General features: G+C 40.2%; 1 long non-coding RNA gene across 2 annotated transcripts in view; it reads right to left on the reverse strand.

Moving 5' to 3' along the window:
- The window catches only part of LOC117796753, an 88363-nt gene that overhangs the window by 34716 nt on the left and 39837 nt on the right, over nucleotides 1-13810 (reverse strand). The gene's annotated exons all lie outside the window — the stretch shown is intronic.

Here is a 13810-nt window from a genome sequence, read left to right on the forward strand (position 1 = left end):
TTAATTCATACCTCATATAAGCCAACATTTCTTCCATATAATGTAGGGATATAGTGAATGGGCCTTCCAAAGAGATATTACGTGTGTGTGTGTTTGCACACACATGCACATGCACTATCCACTTGAAATAGGAGTCAGGAAATACCATGGATATGATGTTTTAGAATTTAAAAAGTGTTTCCCATCAATTTTCATAAATAGAATAATCATTTAGAAGATATAAACATGAAGTGTTTCCTGTGCATAGAAAATAAGTATTATTTTATTTAATCTCAATCCCATGAGATGGCATGGCAAATATTACACCCCTTTTGTTATGAAGAAGACTAGGAGTGGTAAAGGTTAAGTGACTTAGAAGATTGCACAAATAATAAGTGATGAATCAAGGAAATAGCAGATCCAGAGCCCATGCTCCCAGCTAAGTGTCTTCTCCACTCTGCCACTGGGCTCTATATTTTGAGGACTATAAACTCCTAACAATAACCACGTTTTGGATATGCATTCCTAATGGCTAAATATTACTCATCTATGCTGTAAATAACCATATATTACATGTATTATAAAAGAAGAAAAACAATTTTAAATGAGAAGATATAAAAATACAAATAGAAGTTCTGCTCTTTTCTTCCCATACCAAGTGGACCACATACCCTCACAGAAATGTAATAGACATTATTTTGCCCCTTATAATTTGTATTAGCTCTTATCTAGGACCTTTCATTTGAGCATATGGCCAGATTGGGACCCCAAAGATCAAGGGAGATATAAAAAACCCAGAGAAAAAGGTATTCTCTCGTCTTGGCCCTATTTCCTCCACAGTTGCCATCTCAGAAATTCTGTACTTATTTTTCCCAGCAGCCTGGGATCCAACACAATTCTCTCCCTTTCCCTTGGTTAATGTTCCAAAAGGAAATATATCACCACATTCCCGTGCTGGTTGCCTCTGGAAAATCAGCTTTATAAATGATGAAGTCTCCACGTGTGCTCTGGCTATGCTAGGCCAACTGTTGCTTATGCAACCACAAAGGACCTTGACTGTAGAAGTGAATCATCCCTCCTGAAATGAATATGTGCTTTTCTTACATTTATCCCTAAAACCTTCCTGTAAGGTATACAAATCAGATATTATTTTCCATTTAACAGACAAGAAATTTGAGTCTGGAAGTTAGTATTATTTGCCTGGTACACTTTACAGAGCAGGCTATTAACAAAATTGAGTTGAATGAACGAATAAATGAGTCTAAGTACCTGAAGCAGAATTATTGCTAAAATCAATGTCTCCTAACTCCTAGTTTGGGATCTTTTTTTTAAAACACAGTTGTCCCAAGCAGGTGGATGACCAGGAGGAAAGGCAAGACTAAATTTGCAATGGGAAGATTTGGATCAGGTTTTAAGCTATTTCCCAGCTATCTGACTTGAACGGGTCGCTCAACCTGAGCCTTAGATGCTATAAAATGATGTATTTAACCACCTGCTTAGCCCATTTCAAAAAGTTGTTCACAGACTCAAGTTAGACAATCTATATGGAATTGCCTAAGATTATTCTTGTCATCTGAATCCCCTAGATGACTGAGAGATAGGACTTTTTTCCCCAAAAACATGCCTAGATAAAGAAAGCCACAAGTGTGAGCATATTTATTAGCTATTGGGAGAAATCCATTTTTTTAAAGTTTACTGAAAGCTTTTAGTAATCTCTATACCCAATGTGGGACTCAGGCTCACAACCCCAAGATCAAGAGTTGCATGCTCTTCTGACTGAGCCAGAAGAATCAGAATTGAGTGTTTCATTCGCTGTCCAGTCACAAGATTTACTTATAATGAAAATAATTATTCAAGACATACTATCAGCTAAGCAGTAAAAATATAAAGTACAAGATGTCGATGGTCCATTCAAGGAAATGACCACCTAGTTCGGAAGGCAAGTGCATTCATTTTCTAGGGCTGTCGTAACAACGTACCACAGACTGAGTGCTTTAAATAACAGTTCTGAAGGCTAGAAGTTCAAGGTCAAGGTTTGGTTTCTTCTGAGGCCTTCTTACTTTGTCTTCAGCATCACCTTTCCTCTGTGCACATGCATCCTCCTGCATTTTGTATGTCCAAATTTCCTCTTCTTATAAGGACACCAGTCAGATAGGATTATGGCCTACCCTGAAGGCCTCATTTTAATTTAATCATCTCTTTCAAGGCCCCATCTCCAAATATTCTGAGGTACTAGGTGTTAAGACTTCCACGTACGTATTTTAGGGGGACACAATTCAGCCCCTAACAGAAAGATCATCTGAAAGTGCATAAAGCAAGGAAGTGGCAGAAAATTAGGTTGTAGAAATTCTGAGGAAGGACAATCCCCAAGGGCTGGGAAGTGTGTGAAAAGTTGGGGAAAATGGGAAAGTGAGATGTGTGGTGGGCTTTGAGGTGGGGAATTAGCAGAAGCTTCCCATCGGAAGAACAGCGTGGGATTTCGATAGAAACAAGGAGGTAAGTGATGTGCTTGCTTACACGGTTATCTGCCCCTACCGCCCCTCAACGTAATAATGGGATTCACTGCTATGAGCAGTAGTTCAGCACGTACAATGTATTCACTGACATCCTCTCATTTGATCATAGTGTTAACCTCCTGATGACCTGTATTGCATGGATATTTCATTGTAGGTGTACTGACTCCAAAACAAATTCTTGCCACTATATGACTTTTGCCCTAGCATTATGACTTTCAAAAGAGCACATGCACTTCCATTTTTTGCTTTGGGACGATTCAGAGCAGAAAAGATCCAGATGTTAGTTCCCTGGAAGGAAAGCACCCAGGACAAACTAAGTAGTGTTGGACGGGAGGACAGATCAACATGGTGCTATTCGGATAAATCCTTTTTACTTAGTCGAAAACACAATGGGCCTCCAAATTATTATTACTGTATGTGTTAAGCTGTTACTGAGGAATTTTTTCCTTTTTTTTCTCTGCATATGTAAATCAAGAGAATAAAAGTTATTCCGAAAGAAGTCACTCCTGTCAGCTGCCAGCTGTTTTGGATAATGTTTAATCAACTGATTGAGTTGGGTGTATATCTTAAGATATAAAGCCATTTTGGATGATTTGAGGTTCCATATATTATCTGTGTGTCATATACTGTATTTGCATTCGGCACCAAGAATGTCTTTATAAATTCTTTCCTCAGCAACAGCTATGATTCTTCACAAACTCAACCCTTAAAATACTTAACTAGCATAAAAAAGTTCGGGCATGATCAGATAGCTGGAATGAAATGTTACTTAAGGCATTATGAAAAATGTCATGGTGTCAGAATGTTGCACAAGTCTGTAGGCAGGAAAAGCTGCAAAGATGGAATTATACAGAAGAACTTCATCAAAGAGTTCATTTGAAAATTCTTGCCAATTTGGGAATATATGCAAAAATGCATACTAAAATGTATACCATTGAAAACCCAATTACACTTCTAGTAATATATCCAAAAATAAACAAACAAACAAACAAAGAAGTTCATTAGAATGATATTTTCAAAAGCCAAAGGGTACATTTCCAGGCATATGGAATTAATTAACTAAATTATGGTATGTTTATAAGATAAAATATTAAGCCACTATTAAGAATCATAGGTCTGCACAAACTCTCATCTTTGATCTGGATGTTCCTTCACCCCATATAGCTCTGGAGCTTTGCTACTGAAAGTATGATCTGTAGACCACCTGCATCAGCATTCACCAGAAGCTTTTTGGAAACGGAGACTCTCAGGTCCCACTCCAGACCTACCAAATCAGAATCTGTATTTTTAACAAACTTCTCAGGGGATTTACATGCACATTTAAGTTTGAGGGGTCACAGCCCAGAAGACAGGTGAGTGTCACACACCCTGCTTTGCAGATAATGACACTGAGATACAAACATATCCAGCCCGAGACAAAAGCTGAGGTGGGGTTACATTTAAGCATCTTTCTACAATGATGATTTGACGGAGATAATGCAAAGTCATTTGTTGTTTTTGGTAGAACCCTTCTAGGGGCCAGACAAGAATTCATCTAGTAATACATAATAGGGGGCTGGCTACAAAAGTGGGGGTGAGGACATTTATCAGCTACTCTGTCCTCAGAATCTCAGGCTTCGACTTTGTCTCTAACTCTACTTCAAAGGTATATGAGGTGCCACAAGGAAGCCATACACATTCCTCCAACCACAGTGTAACATTGTAGTCAGAAGCAAAGAGAGCCAGCTCTGAACCCTTGTCAGGTGTGAAAGAAGATTTCTGAAGATAAGGCTGAGCTTAAGGTGATGGATCTTGTAACACTCAGCATTCTGAAACACAAAGCCATTTCTCGTAAAGGTGAATCCTGAGACCACTCCAACACCATACTCATCTGGATTTTCAAAAAGGTTTTCCAGTGCCTCACTCAGCTAAGACCCTATATACATTTCCTTTCAAAGTTTAATATCCAGAGGCTCAAACTTACATATTGTCTCATAGGAAATCTCTGAGAAGCATATGACTCTGGCGTTTTATTTGTGTTAGCCACACGATTATTCATTCTTTTGTTCATTTTTGAGCACCAACTATGTGCCAAGTACTGCGGATTTATGGTTGAATGCTAAACGATCCCTAGTCCTCCAAAATTCTCACAATCTAGGCAGATAAGTAGCAGAGTGACCAAATGGATTCAGCTCAGTGTGGAATGGGCTATCCTAGAGGCATGATCCAAATGCTCGGGGCAGCATTTACTTTCTTTCTGGGATGGAGAGAAGTGTAAGGTTTCCCAGAGACAGGGACATTCTAACGTGGCTTCCATTTCCAACCACTTCATTTATACCTTCCTCGTCAAGGATACCAGAACCATAGGATTTATTCTAACCCCACACCTAACAGAAAAGGACTATGAAAGACTGATTCTGAAAAACTAACGCAGGTGCCAGAGCTCCTTCTAGGTGTTTGTTTGTTTGTTTGTTTGTTTGTTTTAATTTGCATGCTTTTCTCCCATTCTTTTGAATTTCAATTGGTGGTGCCAATATCCACCTCATTGATGAGGCCCAAGACTCAAGAATCATCTTTGAGTCTTTTCTTCCCCTTACCCTCACAATGAATCCATTAACGAGTCCTCTTGGTTCTACCCCCAACATATATCCCCAATCCCCAGTTCTTCTCCTCCCACTGCCACTTCCCTGGTCTAAGCCTCCATCAGCAGTCACCTAAATCGATACAATGGCCTAAATGAACCTCCTTCTTTTGCTCCTCACCAAACCATTTTTCCTCACAGTAGCCAGAGTGATTGTTACATAATGCAGGTCAAATCATGTGACTCTCTGGCTTAAAGCAAGTTGATGTCTTCCCATTTGCCTTTGGAATAAACAGAAAACATCATCACAGCCTATAACTACTCCTGTGATCTGCAACGGTATCCCTAAAACCTTACCCCCTATAATTATCTCCCCTCAATCTGCACTGGGCACATTTCTGTTCCTGATGTACTTCTTCACCTCTGAGCTTTTGCATGTTCTGGTCCCTCTGCCTGGGACTCTCTTCCTTCATCTTGCTGCTTGAATGACTCATTCCCATCCTTCTTGCCTTAACTTCTTGCCCATCTCAGGGAGACTCTCCTAAAATTGCATTCTCCCAAATCCTGATCACACCATCTTTGTGATTTCCTTTATAGAACTTTTCAAAGGTATCAAATGTGATAGTTTAGGGAAGAGAATCTATGACCCCCTATAATCTCCATCAGCACTCTCAAAACCAAGTCAAATCACATAAAATGTACATTATAAACAATGGGACTGTCATACGAACATGATTTCAGGATAACATCCCCAATCACCTCACCACCCTCCAAACAGGTTACAGTGCTTAATACCTCTGTAGAATTCTAGAGAGGTCTCTCATCATCTTCAAATGGTGTTCTTTAACACATACATTTATTGTTTATTGTATGTCTGACACACTAGAAAGTGAGCTTCCCAAGGTTCCCAACACATAATCGTGTATGGCTCGATACATATTAGTTTAGTATATAAATAAATCAACTCTACAGGCACAGCTAGAACTCTAATAGCAATAAAATGCGAAGTCCAGGATCCTTCCATTAACTCTTGTCTCCTCACCCTTCAGCTATTCATTCATTCCTTGATTCATTTATTCAACAAATAATCAGTAAAAAATTATGTTTTATGCTCTAAGGATACAGAAGTGAGCAAAACAAACAAAAAGTCCTGCTCTCAAGGATCTTATATTTTAGTTGGAAGAGACAGACAAGTAAATATAATAAGTTAGTAAACGATATGATAAGTTAAATGTAGCATGGGAAAAAATAAATGTGTCGTGCGAAAAAAATAAATCAAGATGAACAAATAGGAAGTACCAAGGGAAGGGTGGTAAATTTAAGTAGGACAGCCATCACAGATGACACCTGAGCATAGAACCAAAGGCTATACATTGCAAATGCTGCTTGTCACAGTTGGTTTCACTAAGTTCACTAAAGTGCTTGGATCTTAATCACAGAATGTAAGACCAGGAAGGGGTCTTAGAGATCTCTGTGGAGTGGTAGCTCCCAGCTGGAAACCAAGCCACACCTTTCCCAAGGGATTTAAATACCTCTGAGGGTATCTGCGTGAACCTGACTGTGCCTAAAGTCAATTCACGCACACTCGTTCCTTGTTTTATTAGTTTGCTTGGTGTTTGCTGTTTTACTTCAACTCATTATGTTTTATTTTGTATGTGAGCACAATAAATAAACAGAAGAGGAAAGGAGAGGCTATGTTAGATTAATTTCCTGATCCAAACTCACAAACATGTATGTTAGTCTCATGGAATGAATTTAAACTGTCCCATCTTCACACACTGACTGATGCAAAATGAGCATTTACAAGTTTGTAGTTATCAATATCCCTTTTATTACTGTCATCATCATCTCATTTAATCCTCAGCAGCATTTTAAAGAGTTCCTATTATTACTTCTTTTTAACAGGTGAGAAAACTGAGGGTAGAGAGATTGTCAGGCTAACCTCTCAAGCGAATCCAAACTAAACCAATATTCAAATTATATGAGCCAATTCAGTTGCCACTTGAGAGAATGGGAACTTTGAGAAGATACTGTACTTTATGCTCCATCTCCTCTATGCCCCATTCATATTTTCAACAAGGGGAAATGAACAAATCTATCTCCTCTTGCCCTAGACTTGTCCATAAAGACTGCAAGGATCTCCTTATTCTGGTTTACTGTCACCCCACCCTAGGGCAGGAAAACAGAATGGTTCAGAAGTGCTTTGTACACAGGGTTCTAGCTCTAGTCATGGCCCAGGGCCTACAAGATATATATATATACACATATACGTATATGTAATAAAAAATAATAAAAGAGACTCCAGGAATTTTAGAAATGTTAAAACATTTTTAAACAAGGAAAAATCAAGTTCAGGGATCCAAAGGTAACCACTGTGCCTCCTTTTGCTTTCAGAAGCATATTCGGCTGCTAAGTGAAGGAACAGAAGGCTCTGGAGATGCTCCAGCAAGCTTAAAGGCAGCCAGCAAATGCACTAAAGGTACCAATTTGGAAGTTCCTACTCAGTCTTCCCTGAAGATAAGTTTAAACATTTACATGTTTTAAAATTCCCTAATCTGACTTACCTCAATAATTCTATCCTTTTCACACTTTCTGATTTGTAATCATTATAAGTCAATTTCTCTCCCAAGGGCAAAATCTGTAGAAATACATTCATATATATATATATATATATATGAATATATATATATATTAATATATATTCATTCCAAGGAAGCCTACAGCTGAGGTGGTTTTTCTCTCCTATTTTCATGTTGTAAAGAGAAAAGCTACAAATCAATGTAGTGCCTCTTTGCCACCTACTGGGAAACTTAATTTTGCTATTTCTTCCCCATCTTGTTTGCCAAGAGATGATGGAAGTCTAAGCAAACCAGAGCAGAAAAGGGGAAAGCTATGTCTACGCTTTTAGCATAAAATATCAGAAATACAATGAATGTTCCAGAGAGAAGACTTGTCAGAGGTTGAAAGTGCAGGAGCAACATACTCCCAGGATATTCTGAAGTCTGATATTCTCTGATATCCTTGTACTGTTGTTTTCTGCATTCATCTTTCTGTATCCATCTGCATTTCATTGGATCAATACTGCACATAAGATCTTATTCTGAGGGTGCCTGGGTGGCTGAGTTGGTTGCGTCCAACTCGTGATCTCTGTGCAGGGCTTGAGCTCAGGACCAAGCCCTTCACTGGGCTCCACACTGGGCATGGAGCCTACTTAAAAAAAGAAAAAATAAGAGATCTTATTCTGAAGAGTACTGCCCTAATAAATTAGTGCTATTCAAATTCAGTGTGTCCATGGACTTCCAAGTGTCTTGAAAGGGAGAAAAAAGTGCTAAGGCTAACTTGTCCAACCATTAAAATCCACATCAATAATAATGAACACTTGAATTTAATGAGAGCTTATGATGTACAGGATGCGATATTATAATGTATGTGAGATGCTGAGCATGGTGGCTGTCACATAATGAGGATTTCAAAAATGGAAGTTATTTTCTGCCAAACATACTGTGCTAATAATCACTTCACTACTATTATCTTGCTTTATCCTCACCGTGCCTTCAAAGTAATAAAAATTATTTTCCCCTATTTTACATATGATGAATTGAGTCTCAGAGAGTTCCACTGGTAAATGGGGGAAATCAGAATCATGGCTCTTGTGTCTGGAACCAAAAATCTATGTTTTAACCTGTACTCTCATTCCAAATTAATAAATAAATAAGCAAGATGAGAAACTTCTTGTAACAGTTATCTTAAGATATGATTCCATGGCAATATTATCTAACTTTTTTTTTTTTAAAGATTTCATTTATTTATTTGACAGAGAGAGACAGCCAGCGAGAGAGGGAACACAGCAGGGGGAGTGAGAGAGGAAGAAGCAGGCTCCCAGCAGAGGAGCCCGATATGGGGCTCGATCCCAGGACCCCGGGATCACGCCCTGAGCTGGAGGCAGACACCCAATGATTGAGCCACCCAGGCGCCCCAATATTACCTACCTTTTTAACAGTTATATATCTTTCTACCTCTAAGAGTGTCTTTATGTTGGACCAAGGATCAATAATACTTAAACTTACGTGTCAAGGGCTCTGAATAGATCAATAATGATCTATGGTATCCAGTGGCCTACAAGAGAAAGCCCCGTTATTTCAGAGGAACTGCTGATGCACATGTTACTACTCAAACAGTGGGTATCACCATGGTGGTTCGGCCACCGTAGATTGACGGGTGAAATGTCAACACGATGGAGAGGGAAATACAGTTTGTTGTCATGTAAGAGCCCAGTAGGATAGTAATTATGAGCATGGACTCTGGAGTCAGAGATCCTGGGTTTGATGATGTCTCTGCCATTTGTTAAAACTGACTTAATGCAAGCTACTTAACCTCTATTTGCCTCAATTTCTCCATCCTTAAAAGTAAAAATATTACTTCCTATCCCATGGGGTTATTGAAAGAACTAAATGAGTAATTAAACTAAAGCCCTTAGAATGATACCTAGAAAATAGTGTCAATAAATCTTCAACACCATAATCAAAGTATCTTTTTTCTAGTCTGTGACTGTTCATATCCAAGCTGTTTTTCAGTCTGTGGGGAAAAAGAGACAGCCCACTAGATTCAAAGTGAACTACACTAGTAATCCTATGGAGAAAGTTATATTAGGAAGCAATTTCTCCCAGCGAGAAAGCTCCATCGTTAACCACAAACATAGATTGATAGGCGCTTGATGTGAACTCCAGGCCTTCCAGATTTTCAACACAATCTACAGGTCTAGGTGTTAGCTGCCACCTGGCTGTTTCAGAAAAGAGGTAAACTGTTCTGCACAAAGAAGGATGGGAAATTGCACCGGGTAAGGAGCTGCGCAGGCGCAGCAGGGAGAAAAGAGGAACTGGAAAGGCGTAAGGATGTTGGGGGAAGGGTGAGAGAAAAGAACTTGCGAGCAGCAGCAGCAGAAGCAAAGAAAGTTTGAGAAAACAGAATTGGTTAAGAGGGTTTTTTTAACGTCCCCTAAAATATCTGAAGTAAATTCTACATTGCTCACTGATGCTTTTGTGTGTGGATATTCTTCGGGGAAATTCAAAGAGACATTTATTCCTGGGTTCGAATGGATGCCAGGGAAACAAACCAAAGCAAGCAACAGCACAAAGGTACAGAGGAGGGACCCAAAGACAGGGAGAAATTGAAAGGAGACATGTCCCCAGGTGTAAGGAAAAATTGCGAAGAAATCTTCAGACGTTCAAGGGCATGGAGTTGGTTGAGATCTTAGTCAATGGCACTAATCCCTGCCTTAACTTCAATGACCTTAAAGGTGTTTTAAAGCTGACAAAAGATCAAAAAACATTTTATTTTATTATTGAATTTTTTTAACTGCAGTAACTGGCAGGACAATTATAAGACATTTTGCAAAGATACGATATGATATGGCATAGAGATTACAGACTAAGAATATTCTACAGAGGAGGAAAACAAGGGGCAGAAATGCAAGCAAAGATTAATGAGACTCGTCATGGTAATGAGGGAAGTTAAAAAGCTGAGTGGGGATTAAACTCATCACAATTAATAATAGACATTTAAAAATTTCACAAACATGCTCACATCCATTATCTCATTTAATCTTGTTGCTAAGCCTATTACTGAGACAGGATAGGGGTTATTCCTCCCACTTCTTTGAAGCAGACCCAACCACCTCTAATAAGTTACATCTTTAGCAGAAGAACAAAGCAGAACAAAATTGGGTTGCAAACTTAAGTTGTCTGACCACTGGTCTGGAGTTCATTTGTTCTTTCATGCAGCAAGTTTATACTGAGAACCAATTCAGTGTCTTGGTCCATGTTGGGGGCTGTAACTGAGAGACCTCTTGACTATAAACCATGCCTTCTGGGGACTAATGGCGAGTAGGGCCACGAGTCTGTAAACACAGAGCTGGGGTAGGAAGTGAGTGAGTTGTGTGTCCAGAGATTCTTCCTACTCTTTATACCTCTAGAGCAAATAGACCCTGGTAACAGATGGACTTTCTGCCAGCCCACCTACCAGACTTGGCCCTAAAGAACATGTCAGGAGATGCTTGGATATTTGTGGCCAGGCATATGTTGTAGGTAGTGCCTTATTCCTGTTGTTCTGTCCCAGAGGCAGCTTGTTAGCTAGCCACTGAATAATACTGCTCAATTTCAAGGTAATTATCATTGCTTTGGACTGGTTTAAACGAATACAATGTATGGGCTCCCTGGGACTAGTTTCAGTAGTACTTCCAACAGTCCCGCTGTAAGTAGATCCATATAGCTGATCCTCACTTCTATCATCTGTAAACTAGGAAGAATGATAGTATTCAATTCATAGGGTTACTGGAACACTGGATGGGTTTTTGTATAGAAGTAGCTAATTCATGTGTTTAATTAATGCTTTTTGTTACTATTTTTACTAGTAATATTCTATTACACAGATGAGAAGATTAATTACTTAACCAAGATCACACAAGTAGTAAGGAGTAGCGGCTGGCTCTGATTACAGAGCCAGCAATTTTAACCATTCCTCTGTCCTGAAATAGAAATGTAATTATGTCTGGCAATGAGACTAAAGCAGAGGGTCAATGAAAATGAAGTTAGTATGGTGAGCATCAGAAAGGGGGAAAAACTGTAAAAAAAAAAAAAAAAAACCTTTACAATAACTTGACCTGATAAAAGCAATGACTAGATTCAGTGAGAAGAAATACAAGCTAACGAGCCTTAGGGCAAAAAAGTAAGAACAGGGATTATTATCTTAATGGCTCATTTGCTTCTAAATATTAAACCAGTGAAAGATGGAGAGAATATTAGGGGCTAACACATATCAGAAACTTTCTGTACCTCTAAGAAACCAGAGGGAGCATTGAAAGGCAACATGGGCAGATATAATAAGCTGAGAGAGAAAAGGAAAAGAAATTCACAATGGATATTTTCACACAAAAACTAGAAGAAAACTCCCGAATATACGTGAGAGAAAAAAATAAGAATGGCCTTATAGATTAGTGTTCAGAAAAAAAATTATGAAAATGAACATTAAAAAACTGCACAGCAAAGGAAACCATCAGGAAAATGAAAAGGCAATCTAAGGAACAGGAGAAAATATTTGGAAACATATCCAGTAAGGGACTGACATCCAAAGTATACAAGGAAGTCATACAACTCAATAGCAAAGCAAAACAAAACAAAACGAAACAAAACATCCCAATTTAAAAAGTGAGCAAAAGACCAGAATAGACTTTTTTCTGAAGACGGACAAATGGCCACAGGTTCATGAAAAAGTGCTCAACATCACTCATCATCAGGGAAATGCAAACCACGCTGAGATATTATCTCACACCTGTTAGGATGTCTACTATCAAAAAGACAAAAGATAACAAATGCAGTTGAGGATATGGAGAAAAGTGGACCCTTGTGAACTGCTGGTGGGAATGTAAACTGATATAGCCACTATGGAAAACAGTATGGAAGTTCCCCGAAAAATTAAAAATAGAACTACCCTGTGATCCAGCAATCCAACCTCTGGGTACCTATCCAAAGGAAACAAAATCATTATCTCAGAGAGTTATCTATACTCCTTGTTCATTGCAGCACTACTCACAGGAGCCAAGATATGGAAACAACCGAACCATCTGATGACAGAGGGGTGGATAAAGAAAATATAAATACACACACACACACACACACACACACTGGAATATTACTCCACCATAAAAAAGAAGGAAATCCTGCTATTTGTAACAACATGGATGAACCTGGAGGGCATTATGCTAAGTGAAATAAGGGAAAAAATAGGGAAAAGACAAACACCGTAAAGTATCACATGGAATCTAAAAAAAAAAAAAAAAAGCTGAACTCATAGAAACAGAGAGTAGAAAAATGGTTGCCGAGGGCTGGGGGTGTGGGAGAAAAAGGAAGAGATTGGTAAAAGGGTATAAGCTTCCAGTTATGTATAAGGTCTGAGGATCTAATGTATAACATGATGACTATAGCTGATAACACTGTATTGTATCATTGAAATTTGCCAAGAGTAGAACTTAAATGTTCTCGGAGGTAGGAGGTTAAGATGGCGGAGGAGTAGGGGACACCTTTTTCAGCCGGTCCCCTGAGTTGAGCTGGATAGGTACCAGACCAGCAGGAATATCCACGGAATCAGCCTGAGACGCAGGAAGATACATCTGGATCTCTACAAATGAACATCTCCAGCGCTGAGTATCGAGGTACGAAGCGGGGAGCCGTGAAACCGCGCACAGATATCGGAAGCTAAACAGAAGGGGGAGGGAGCCGCCGTGTCAGGGCGCCGGGAAGCGGTAGCCACCTGCAAGGGGGCGCGGACAGACCTAGGACCCGCACGCTTGAGACAGCAGGCTGAGAAGGGAGCTCCGGGAGCGCACGCGGGACGGCTGGCGGTTGGCGGGCCACCTGCACGGGGGAGCAGGCGGACTCGCGGACGGCACCCGCGAGACAACAGACTTAGAACGCGAGCTCCAGGAGCGCGCGCGCAGGGCGGCTGGCGGGCCACCTGCACCGGGGAGCGGGCGGACCGCGGACCCGCACTCTGGAAACGGCAGACTGAGTCCGTGAGCCGGGAGCGTGCACCACCAAGCATCTCACGGAGCTCCGGAGCTCCGGTGTGCTCACTGGATCGAGGCTGAGACCGGGAGCTCCAGGAGCGTGCGCGGGGCGGCTGGCAGCTGGCGGCTGGAGGGCCACCTACACGGGGGAGCAGGCGGACTCGCAGTCAGCACCCGCGAGACACCAGAATGAGA

The sequence above is a fragment of the Ailuropoda melanoleuca genome, chromosome 16, assembly GCF_002007445.2.
Source record: "Ailuropoda melanoleuca isolate Jingjing chromosome 16, ASM200744v2, whole genome shotgun sequence".
Taxonomy (NCBI): domain Eukaryota; kingdom Metazoa; phylum Chordata; class Mammalia; order Carnivora; family Ursidae; genus Ailuropoda; species Ailuropoda melanoleuca.